Here is a 13,495-nt window from a genome sequence, read left to right on the forward strand (position 1 = left end):
ATTCCGGTCCCACCGAGATACGCAATCGGTCCCACCGAGTTTGCTTGACCAACTCTCTGTTTTGCTTATTACCAAAATCAGTCTCACTGAGTTTGCGCAATTGGTCAAACCAAGACGAAGTATTACCCTAACCCTAGCACATAGGTCCCACCAAGTTGATCATATCAATCCCACCGAAATGTCTAACGATCACATTATGAACTAAATCGGTCCGATCGAGTTGTCTGATTCGGTCCCGCCGAGTTTGGTGATTTGTGTGTAACGGTTAGATTTTGTGTGGAGGCTATATATACCCCTCCACCCACTCTTTATTCGTGAGGAGAGCCATCAGAACATGCCTACACTTCCAGCATACATTTTATGAGCAAGAACCACCTACTCATGTGTTGAGGTCAAGATAATCCACTCCAACCACATAAATCTTGATCTCTAGCCTTCTCCAACTTGCTTTCCACTCAAATCATCTTTCCACCAAATCCAAACCTATGAGAAAGAGTTGAGTGTTGGGGAGACTATCATTTGAAGCACAAGAGCAAGGAGTTCATCATCAACACACCATCTATTACCTTTTGGAGAGTGGTGTCTCCTAGATTGGTTAGGTGTCACTTGGGAGCCTCCGTCAAGATTGTGGAGTTGAACCAAGGAGTTTGTACGAGCAAGGAGATCGCCTACTTCGTGAAGATCTACCCTAGTGAGGCAAGTCCTTCGTGGGCGATGGCCATGGTGGAATAGACAAGGTTGATTCTTCGTGGACCCTTTGTGGGTGGAGCCCTCCGTGGACTCGCGCAGCCATTACCCTTCGTGGGTTGAAGTCTCCATCGGCGTGGATGTACGATAGCACCACCTATCGGAACCACGCCAAAAATCTCCGTGTCTCCAATTGCGTTTGCACACTCAAATCCCATCCCTTTACATTCTTGCAACTTGCATGATTTACTTTCCGCTGCTCATATACTCTTGTCATGCTTGCTTGAGATGTATTGTGAATGTTTAAACTTGTGCTAAAACTCCACTTCAACTTAAAGAATTTAAAAACTGCAACTTTTCTTACTAAGAGTCTATTCACCCCCTCTAGACACCTCTTCTTGGTCCTTTCAATTGGTATCAGAGCTTTGGTCTCCATTTCTTTAGTTTAAACACCTTTGGAGGAAGATGGATGAGTCTATGTTGGGGAGTCTTATACATAGAGTGCCTATACTTGATGGAGAGTACTTTCATGAGTGAAAAAATGACATGCTTGAGATTTTCAATGAATATCATTTTAACAAGTACATTACTAGCCCTTGTGCACCTCATGTTGATCCTTTGCATTCTACCCTTGATGAGTCTATTGACATGACCCGTAATCTTAGAACTGTCAATTTAATCACTAGAGGTTTGCCCAGAAACTTGCTTGCTAGCTTGCCTACTCTTGATTGTGCCTACACCATATGGAGATTCCTTGAGGAACGATTTCCAAACTATTCCTTGAAAAACTTAGATGAGATTCTTCATAAGTCTATTGCCTTGAGTAAGATGAGCTCCAATGATCCCAAATTTGGTGATTGTTTATTTGAGCTTACTAATCTTACGAGTGTCAAAGGAGATGTTGGAATCATTAGCAATATCATTTCTGAAGTCATTAGAATTCATAGAGATGAACATTGTTACGGTCATACTTCTAATGAATCACTCTCTCTAGGAATTTATCCACCACATGACGATGTTGAACATGGAGAGGATGATGATAGTGACTATGATCTTGATGATGCAATGAGACATTTTGGTCTTATGGCTAATCTTCGTGACTACATGGCTGGAGGAAAGGAATGGGTCCTAGATAGTGGGTGTACCGATCATATGACTGGAGACAAAGATATGTTTCATTAGCTTGCTGAAAACGACGGCCCTCGAAAGTATGTCACTTTTGGTGATAACTCAAAGGGTAAGGTGGTTGGCCTTGGTAAGGTGGCCATCTCACATGATAGCTCCATACAAAATGTTATGCTCGTTGAATCTCTTGGCTAAAATTTACTTTCCGTATCTAGACTTGCTGACTTTGGTTTCAATGTCCTATTTACTGAAGTAGATTGCCAAGTGTTTCGTAGAGATAATCATAAAATGGTCTTTACCGGTACACGTAGAGGTGATCTTTACATTGTTGATTTCACTAAAAAGGCTCAACCTAGAACTTGCTTAATTGCTAAATCTTCTAAAGGTTGGTTGTGGCATAGAAGATTAGGTCATGTGGGCATGCGAAATCTTGATAAGCTTATTAAAGGTGATCATATCCTTGGAGTAAAAGATGTTATATTTGACAAAGATAGACTTTGTAGTGCTTGTCAAGCAAGAAAACAAGTTGGAGGAAGTCACCCCATGAAGAAAATTATGACCACGAGAAGACCACTCGAGCTACTTCATATGGATCTCTTTGGTCCCAATGCCGGTGGTAACTCACTTGGTCTAGTCATAGTTGATGATTTTTCAAGATTTACGTGGGTGTTCTTTCTTGATGATAAATCGCACGTCCAAAAGATCTTCAAGAACTTCGCTAGGAAGGCCCAAAATAAATTTGAAGTAAAGATCAAGAAGGTCCGCAGCGACAATGGAACAGAGTTCAAGAACTCAAATGTGGATACGTTTCTTGACGAAGAAGGGATTTCACATGAGTTCTCGTCTACGTACACGACTCAACAAAATGGAGTTGTTGAGAGGAAGAACCGAACTCTTATTGAGATGGAGAGAACGATGCTTGATAAGTACAAGACTCCAAAACACTTTTGGGCAGAAGTGGTTGAGACAGCCTGTCATGCAACAAATCGCTTGTATCTTCACAAGCTGCTCGGCAAGATGGCATACGAGCTTCTCACCGGTAACAAACCCCAAGTTGGATACTTTCAAGTATTCGGCTCAAAGTGCTACATTCTTGATAAGCATCGTCATTCTAAATTTTCTCCTAAATCTCATGAAGGTTTCCTACTTGGTTATGGGTCAAACTCTCACACTTACCGTGTCTACAACAATTTCACCCGAAAGGTTGAAGAGACGGTAGATGTGGAGTTTGATGAATCTAACGGCTCGCAAGTAGAGCAATTGCCAATTGATGTAGGAGATAAGGATCCTTCGGAAGCAATCCAAGACTTGTCTATTGGCAAGATTCGTCCAACGGAGGTAAAGGAGAGTACCTTGTCCATCCAAGTGGAAGCTTCTACCTCACGACAAGGTGAACCAAGAGTTGATACTGAAGCATCCACCAGTGGGACGCACCAAGGTGAAGAAAACAAGGAAGTACACCAAGATGAACCTCATCAACCTCCTTCTCCACCAAGATAAGAGAACAACAACACCAATAATGAAGAAGCACAAGATGATGAAGAAGATGTTCCACCCCGACCCAAGCAAAAGCTTTCACGAGTTCGAGCAAGAGTCTCAAGAGACCATCCCGTCGAACAAATCTTCAATGATATTCAAACCGGGAGAATCACTCGCTCTAAAACTCGTTTAGCTAACTTTTGTGAACATTATTCATTCATCTCTAGCATTGAACCTATGAAGGTTGAAGAAGCATTGGAAGATCTGGATTGGATAAACGCCATGCATGAAGAGCTACACAACTTCGAGAGAAATCAAGTGTGGACGTTGGTCGAGTAGCCCGACAACAACTACAACATCATTGGTACCAAATGGGTGTTTCGCAACAAGCAAGACGAAGATGGCAAGTCGTCCACAACAAAGCTCGTCTCATCGCCCAAGGCTACACTCAAGTCGAAGGTATGGACTACGGTGAGACATATGCCCCCGTTGCTAGACTTGAGTCCATCTGCATCTTACTTGCCTATGCTAATCACCATGATATCACTTTATACCAAATGGACATTAAAAGTGCTTTTCTAAATGGTGAAATTGAGGAGGAAGTTTATGCTAAACAACCTCCCGGCTTTGTCAATCCTAAGAAACCCGATCACATTTACAAACTTCACAAAGCTCTTTATGGTCTTAAACAAGCTCCTAGAGCATGGTATAAATGCTTGACAAAGTTCCTTATTGAGAAAGGCTTTGAGATTGGAAAGATAGATTCTGCTCTTTCCACTAAAAGGGTTAATGGTGAATTATTTGTATGCCAAATTTATGTTGATGATATCATATTTGGTTCGACTAACCCTCATTTTAGTGAAAAGTTTGGGAAGCTAATGTCGAAGAAGTTTGAGATGTCTATGATGACTGAACTCAAGTTCTTTCTTGGTTTGCAAATCAAGCAAACTAAGGAAGGCACCTTCGTTTCTCAAACAAAGTACACCAAGGACTTATTCAAGAAGTTCAACGTGCAAGAAAGCAAAGGTATGAAAACTCCCATGCCAACTAGTGGACATCTGGATTTGACCAAGGATGGCAAACCGGTTGACTAAAAGGTTTATCGCTCTATGATTGGTTCGTTATTATATCTATGTGCCTCCCGTCCCGATATTATGCTAAGTGTGTGCATGTGTGCACGATATCAAGCGGCCCCCAAAGAATGTCATCTTAAGGCTGTGAAAAGGATAGTGAGATACTTAATAGATACACCAAATTTTGGCATTTGGTATCCAAAGAGGTCCCCTTTTGATCTTGTTGGCTATTCCGACTCGGACTATGCCGGAGACAAGGTTGATAGAAAGTCCACTTCGGGCACTTGTCAATTTCTTGGTAGATCACTTGTGTCTTGGTCCTCCAAGAAACAAAACTAGGTATCCTTATCCACCGCTGAAGCGGAATACATTGCCGTCGGTTCATGTTGTGCTCAATTACTTTGGATGACCCAAACTCTTAAAGATTATGGGATCAATGTGAAACATGTTCCATTGCTTTGTGACAATGAGAGTTCTATTAAGATTGCTCACAATCTCGTGCAACATTCTCGAACTAAGCATATTGAAGTTTGTCATCATTTCATTCGAGATCATGTTGCTAAAGGGGACATTGATCATAAGCATGTTCGTACCGATAAGCAATTGGTGGATATATTCACCAAACCGCTTGCTGAGAAAGTCTTTTACCATTTGAGAGGTGAATTGAACATCATTGATGCTTCAAACTTGGAGTAGGAACTCCATTTGGATACATGCAAGGCATGAGCCTATGACTAATCCTTGATACTTCTCTTATGATGATGATCATATGTCTTGGATATTCTTGCACCCTTGCATGCTATCTAACTCTTGTAGGTACTTGGATGAATCTAAATCTATGAGATTGCAACTCCCTTACAACTTGAGCAATTTCTACATCAACAAGTCTCTACACAATGGTGGTTTAAGACAAGGAAGCTTGGAACCCTTCAACATGTCCTTTGAAAAATTCTATATATCAAAATTCATTTGGTATCAAATTTCATGATTGTCATTTTGGATACACAAGTGCTCTTCCTTGCAAAACTAACCCACGTAGGTAGATGAACTCACTTACAAGTGGTGCTCCAAACCCTTGATGAGCTACATCAACCTCGAGCAACCCACACAAGTTCAACTACATGACTAAGATCAACACCACCACCCAAGGTATGCTATTCCATATTAGAGAAGCTTTACTCCAAGTCATGGGTCAAAGCAGCTCAACAAGATGCGAATACATCAAAAACGTAAATGAAAAAAATGGTAACCCCATTTTGAGCTTAAACGATGAGTATGACCTACGATTAAGTGTTCTCACTTGACTCCTTAGTCAATATGCTCTAACATATGTGACTCTGTCGTTGACCAATTCTAGATGAAGTTCTCTAGTGTTTCTATGTATTCTTGCATTTGTCTCTTGCATATTTGTTTCCCTTCATCTAGATTTCTTTTCTTTTTCTTTGTTTTTGTTCTGCATTCCCAGCATCCAATTCATTGAAAATCCTTCAGTTAATTCCTTGCAAATCTTTGTGGGATCTTATTTGCCTAGCGAGCTGAGGTGACAAATGTTCTCTCTGTCTGGAACTCGGTCATACCGATTCGTCTCTTTCGGTCAAGCCAAACCATTTCGGTGCAACCGAAAAATATAACTCGGTGTCACCAATTTCACTGCAGAGAAAACAATTTGCCACTTGTTCCTGCACTTTTGTTCCAGCTCCACTCGATGATTCTTGTCCTCTACCAGCATCACAATCTATATGCTACTTTGCTCCGTGACTCAAGGACCAAACCTATTTTGACTCACACTCCAGAAGATCCCTTCTTGGAAATTGATGTCAAAGGGGGAGAGAGAGATCACATCAAAGCTTATTCTCTTCAAAGGGGAGAGAGAGAAAAAAGGGAGAGAGAATGCCCCAGATGCTTGGTGTTCAGGAGGAGAGAAGTCACATGTATTTAATAGGGGAAAGACATGTCTATGTTATGTTTATGTTCATGATCTGGTTTGCTCTGATTTTGTTTCCCTATGTTCTCCCATTATCCAATAGAAGATTCAGGGGGGAAGACTGCTAGGGAAGGAAATCCTTGAATTCATTGCATATCTTTATCCTTTTGGGACATGTCTATATCCTATAGAGTACCCAGTACTCACACTCTACATGTCATCCCAATCTTAGTACTCTTGTGGCTTCTTTTGTTTGCTCTGTCTAGTAGATGTATCTGTTTGATCCAACCTTGTTTACCCAGGTTCATCTCTTCCTAAGCCAGCTCAAGACCACAAGGTAAGTATATGCATCACACTCATGTGCATGAAGATTTCTTGCTAATGTACATATTGTTTGCAAGGAGGAATCATGAACATGAAGTTACAATTCCCATATTCACATCATTTTCTTTGATGCATATAGCCAAGATACATGTAACACATTGCTTGCTCTGTCATGATTATGCATTCACATGCTCTTACATTCCATATTGACATGGATGCATACATGTAAGGGGGAGCCCATGCATGTTACATGTCTTTTCAAAGCTTTACTTGTTATTCTCTATATCTTTATCTAAAGCTTTGATGTATGTTGTCATCAATTACCAAAAATGGGGAGATTGAAAGCACAAGTGCTCCCTGGGTGGTTTTGGTAATTAATGCCAACATATCTCTTGTTGGACTAATGTTTTCATCTAGTATATTTCAGACAAGTTCAACAGATGGAGTGGCGTGGACAAGAGGATATGGAACCCTTTCAAGATGCTAAGGACAAAGGATTGGCTCAAGCTCAAAAAGCTCAAGACTCCACATTTTTTACTTTTAGTGATCCAAGATCACATTGAGTCCATAGGAAAGCCAATAATATTAAAAGGGGATGAGGTGTTGCTTAATGGCTTGCTTGCTTAAAATGCATAGTGATATGCTCCAAAACCCTCAACCACTTTCCCATATCCACATATGTCCCAAACCAAAAGTCAAACTCGGCCCCACCGAAATTTTCCATCCGGCGCCACCGAGTTCACTTGACACAGCCACTGCCACAAACCCTAATCAATTCGGTCTCACCGAGATGGGCTTGCAAACTCTCTGTTACCTATTGCAATAATTTCGGTCCCACCGAGATATGCAATCGGTCCCACCGAGTTTGCTTGACAAACTCTCTGTTTTGCTTATTACCAAAATCAGTCTCACCAAGTTTGCGTAATCAGTCAAATCGAGACGAAGTATTACCCTAACCCTAGCACATCGGTCCCACCGAGTTGATCATATCGGTCCCATCGAAATGTCTAACAGTCACATTATGAACTAAACCGGTCCGACCGAGTTGTCTGATTCGGTCCTACCGGGTTTGGTGATTTGTGTGTAACGGTTAGATTTTGTGCGGAGGCTATATATACCCCTCCACCCACTCTTCATTCGTGAGGAGAGCCATCAGAACATGCCTACACTTCCAGCATACATCTTCTGAGGAAGAACAACCTACTCATGTGTTGAGGTCAAGATAATCCACTCCAACCACATAAATCTTGATCTCTAGCCTTCTCCAACTTGCTTTCCACTCAAATCATCTTTCCACCAAATCCAAACCTATGAGAAAGAGTTGAGTGTTGGGGAGACTTTCATTTGAAGCACAAGAGCAAGGAGTTCATCATCAACACACCATCTTTTACCTTTTGGAGAGTGGTGTCTCCTAGATTGGTTAGGTGTCACTTGGGAGCCTCTGTCAAGATTATGGAGTTGAACCAAGGAGTTTGTACGGGCAAGGAGATCGCCTACTTCGTGAAGATCTACCCTAGTGATGCATGTCCTTCGTGGGCGATGGCCATGGTGGGATAGACAAGTTTGCTTCTTCGTGGACCTTTCGTGGGTGGAGCCCTCTGTGGACTCGCACAACCGTTACCCTTCGTGGGTTGAAGTCTCCATCAACATGGATGTACGATAGCACCACCTGTCGGAACCACACCAAAAATCTCCGTGTCTCCAATTGCGTTTGCACACTCAAATCCCATCCCTTTACATTCTTGCAACTTGCATGATTTACTTTCCGCTGCTCATATATTCTTGTCACGCTTGCTTGATATGTATTGTGAATGTTTAAACTTGTGCTAAAACTCCACTTCAACTTAAAGAATTTAAAAAGTGCAAATTTTCTTACTAAGAGTCTATTCACCCCCCCCCCCTCTAGACACCTCTTCTCGATCCTTTCAGCCGCATATTGAAGACGCTTTTGCAAGGTGGATATCATTACATCCTACCATTACATAATAGCCGGGGATACATACAAAGGCATACAAATGCCACATGAATACATCAGACATCATACATGAGAACAACATCCGACTATGGATGAAACACAAACAGAAACTCGAAGGACATCCACCCTGCTAGGGAGGCTGCGACGTGGCACGCGCGGGCATGCATGCATTTGCGGGAAGAATCTTGCGGCCCTGGCAGCGAAGTGCAGTCAGGCAGGAGGCAACGGCCCAAGGGCGCGAGGCAAGGGGTGTGTGCGAGGCGCGGGTCAGGTGCACTATGCATGGGTGTGGTAGAGGTAGCGTGTGTGCGGACAGATGTGTTGTGTAGCGAGGTGCACGAGCTCGAGCTCAAGGTCACGACCATGGAGGCCTAAACCGGAGACGGCGAAACGATGCTTTATTGGGGAACGTAGTAATTCCAAAAAATTCCTATGATCACGCAAGATCTAACTAGGAGATGTATAGCAACGAGAGGGGAGAGTGTGTCCACGTACCCTCGTAGACCGAAAGCGGAAGCGTTTAGTAACGCGGTTGATGTAGTCGAACGTCTTCACGATTCAACCGATCCAAGTACCGAACGTACGGCACCTCCATGTTCAGCACACGTTCAGCACAATGACGTCCCTCAAGCTCTTGATCCATTTGAGGATGAGGAAGAGTTCTGTCAGCACGACAGTGTGGCGGCGGTGATGATGAAGTTACCGGTGCGGGGCTTCACCTAAGCACTACGACGATATGACCGAGGTGTTAAACTATGGAGGGGGGAACCGCACACGGCTAAGAGATTGTCTATTGTGCTTTGGGGTGCCCCTGCCCATGTATATAAAGGAGGGGGGAGGAGGAGGCCGGCCAAGTGGGGACGCGTGCCATAGGGGACTCCAATTAGGATTCCCAATCCTAGTTGGAGTCCCCTTCCTTTTTCCAAGAGGGGGAGAGAGGGAAGGAGGAGGAGAGGGAGAAGGAAAGAGGGGGGCGCCGCCCCCTCCCTAGTCCAATTCGGACTTGCCATGGGGGGCGCGGCCACCCCTTGTGGCCCTTCTCTCCTTTCCACTAAAGCCCATTAAGGCCCAATACTTCCCTGGGGGATTCCGATAACGTCCTAGTACTCCGAAAAATACCCAAATCACTTCGGAACCATTCCGGTGTCCGAATATAACCTTCCAATATATCGATATTTTACCTCTCGACCATTTTGAGACTCCTCGTCACGTCCGTGATCTCATCCGGGACTCCGAACAAACTTCGGTCATCAAATCACATAACTCATAATACAAATCGTCATCGAACATTAAGTGTGCGGACCCTACGGGTTCGAGAACTATGTAGACATGACCGAGACACATCTCCGGTCAATAACCAATAGCGGAACCTGGATGCTCATATTGGCTCCTACATATTCTACGAAGATCTTTATCGGTCAAACCGCATAACAACATACGTTATTCCCTTTGTCATCGATATGTTACTTGCCCGAGATTCGATCGTCGGTATCCTCACACCTAGTTTAATCTCGTTACCGGCAATTCTCTTTACTCGTTCCGTAATGCATCATCCCGTAACTAAATCATTAGTCACATTGCTTGCAAGGCTTATAGTGATGTGCATTACCGAGAGGGCCCAGAGATACCTCTCCGATACATGGAGTGACAAATCCTAATCTTGATCTATGCCAACTCAAGAAGCACCATCAGAGACACCTGTAGAGCATCTTTATAATCACCCAGTTATGTTGTGATGTTTGATAGCACAAAAAGTGTTCCTACAGTATTCGGGAGTTGCATATAATCTCATAGTCAGAGGAACATGTGTAAGTCATGAAGAAAGCAATAGCAATAAAACTAAACGATCATTATGCTAAGCAAACGGATGGGTCTAGTCCATCACATCATTCTCTAATGATGTGATCCCATTTATCAAATGACAACACATGTCTATGGTTAGGAAATTTAACCAACTTTGATTAATGAGCTAGTCAAGTAGAGGCATACTAGGCACACTCTATTTGTCTATGTATTCACACATGTACTAAGTTTCCGGTTAATACAATTCTAGCATGAATAATAAACATTTATCATGATATAAGGAAATATAAATAACAACTTTATTATTGCCTCTAGGGCATATTTCCTTCATGGTTATGTGGACAAACTAGACCAGAGAGGGAGATGGGGAGGATCGTAGCTTCACCATGGGGGTGCTGCTGGAGTCGTACAAGGTCGACGGAGATCGAAGACGGCGGGAGGATGCGCTGACCGAGGTGGTGCTCAGCTCTGTGAAGAAAAGGGAGCAGGGGAAGAAGACCGCGACGTAGTGGAGGCGACCTTGTGCGGGGAACGCGTCTGAACGAACGTAGTCGACGTCGAGGAAGTAGATGGACATGTCGGAGACGAGCTTGACGCCCTCTGGCTGCGAGCACGACGACGGACGCCCGCAGGGTTTTCTCTCGGGTGCTCTGTTCTTGAAGAAGAAGAACCAACAGATGAAGCAAGGGGCTTGTGGCGGTGGTGAGAGGGGGAAGAGGGAAACCCTAGGGCGCGAGGCTGTGACTTTATAGATGCACGGATGGACAACTCGACCACGGGGGCACCGCGGTGGCCATGTGCTCTGAATTTACTATGAGTAGGAAGAACGATGGGATGGAGAAAGGTGAAGGAGAGAGATACCGACAGGTGGGGTCGCCTAGGTGATCCACATAGGATTTACCAGCAAGAGGGAGAGAGAAGGGGCACGCTGGCGCTGGCTGGGCTCCAGGAAGGAGGAGGCTCAAGTGCAGCGCCCAGGTACGGCCTATGCCTGCTTTAAATTCTTTCTGAAAATAAACAATCCACAGAATAGATGACAGAAATGGCCAGGGGTTTAGGGGATGAATTTGAAAGAAGTAACAATATTTTTGGACTTCTAGAATTACACCCAATCTGATAAAAAAAATTTGGCAATTTTTAGAGGTAGATAAATAGCCCGAGTTTGAATTAAATTCAAACTTGAACCATATTTGAACCCAGCCAAATAAAACCCAAATGAGCTGAAATTTGACAGAGAGGTTGTCGGCATGGTGTAAGATTTACAAAAAATAAGTGAACATTTTACTAGGACAGGAAAATGCCACTTGCAAAAAATGGGCGAGAATTGAAAGGAAGAAGCTAGTGATGGGGTGTTGCACTTGATGATGTTTTAGCTGGAAAACAGCAAAGAAGATGAGGAGAAGGAGTTCACAAAGATAACAAGCACACAACAAATATGCACACTACAATGATGGTCATGATGCAAATGCAACAAAATGACAAAGGCAGTATAACATCATGAAGCATAGAACAAAGCAAGTGAGACGACCATGGCAAACAAATAAGGATGGCACAATGCAATATAATAAAAATATGAACATGATGCAAGAAGCAAAATATGGCAATGGCATTCATTATGATCATGGCAACAACATAGGGAAAAGAAATATGCAAAACTATTATGACAATGCCACACACAATAATACTCATGCCACAAAATAGAAGGAACAAAGCAAACAATGATGATGATGAAGCCACTTATATTAAAGCCCACACGAAAATCACACATGACAAGGTTGGATAGGTTACAAATAGAAAGGATCGCACTTGGGCTATTACACCTTGCTACAACTACAATGGGGTATTTAAATGTTTACAAGGACCAAGGCCCATTCTGCGCCTGCAAGCCGAGCGGGCAGTTGAGGTTTGCGAGTGGGCCGCCCCTTTGAACTTGCTTGGCTTCCTTCCCATGCTTGAGGCTTGTCGTTGCTGCTAACAGATCCTATTTAGCGTTGTAGGCGCCTGTTCTAATTGTTTCTGCAAACGGGCACCTACACATGTGCTAGTTGCGCTAGCCCCATTTGGTTCCCTCCTTTTTCTATTAAAATAATAAAAAAGAGCACACTGTGAAGGATTCAAACCTGTGACCTCCTTGTTGAAGGTCGGCTGGTGTAACCACTCTGCCAACCACCACGTATGCGCTAACCTTTTAACCTATTTGACTTTTATTCAGTCTATTTTCCTTTTTTTTGTTTTTTCTTCTTTTTAGGCCCACTGAATTGTTTGCAAATCGTGATTTTTTTTAAATTGATGAACCTTTTTTGAATTTCGGTGAACTTTTTGCAAAATCAATGAAGTTTTTCCAAATTATATGTTTTTTCAATTTCAGTGAACCTTTTTTAATTGATGATTTTTTTAAAGTGGTGAACCTTTTTCAAATTCGATGAACTTTTTCAGAATTATTGAACCTTTTTTGTGAAATCCGTGAACTTTTTTACAAAATCCATGAACATTTTTTAATTCACGATTTTTTCCCTTTTCTAGTTTTTTCGGTTTTTTTCTAGTTTTTTCATATTTTTTCAATGGCCAACTGCACTCTACATTGGCCGGCCCATGAGGAAGGGCGCCGGTTTCCCAAGTGGAGCTGAAAGTGCCACATAGGAGCTTCCACGCATGTGTGCCAACACAACATGACCGTTTACTTTTTCTGAAAAAACATGACCATTTACTTTTTCTATTTTTTCATAACTTAGTTATATATTAGCCCCACAAAGCAGCTCAGATAGGCCCTAAAACAACTCGAATTAGGCGGGCTAGTGGGATAAATGTGCCGACGAGTCAGGCCTTTTCCTTATTGCGTCGTGCTTGGGCCAGGGAGCGCGACACGAGTGCCAGCCTGATGCGGAGCATCCCACGGCCATCCCCATGGACCCACCTACATCTCCTACGACACCACTTGGACCCATGACACGAGCACGTGCAAGAGCTCTTGAAACCGAGGTGACATCTCTCCTCTCACATTTCCACTTCGATGCACATGAGACATGGCTACTACCTCATATGGACACATTGTGCATACTCAGGTATCATGGAGAAGCTAAGGAGCAAGGAGAAGAAGAAGAAGAA

The sequence above is a fragment of the Triticum urartu genome, chromosome 7 (genome assembly GCF_003073215.2).
Source record: "Triticum urartu cultivar G1812 chromosome 7, Tu2.1, whole genome shotgun sequence".
NCBI lineage: Eukaryota > Viridiplantae > Streptophyta > Magnoliopsida > Poales > Poaceae > Triticum > Triticum urartu.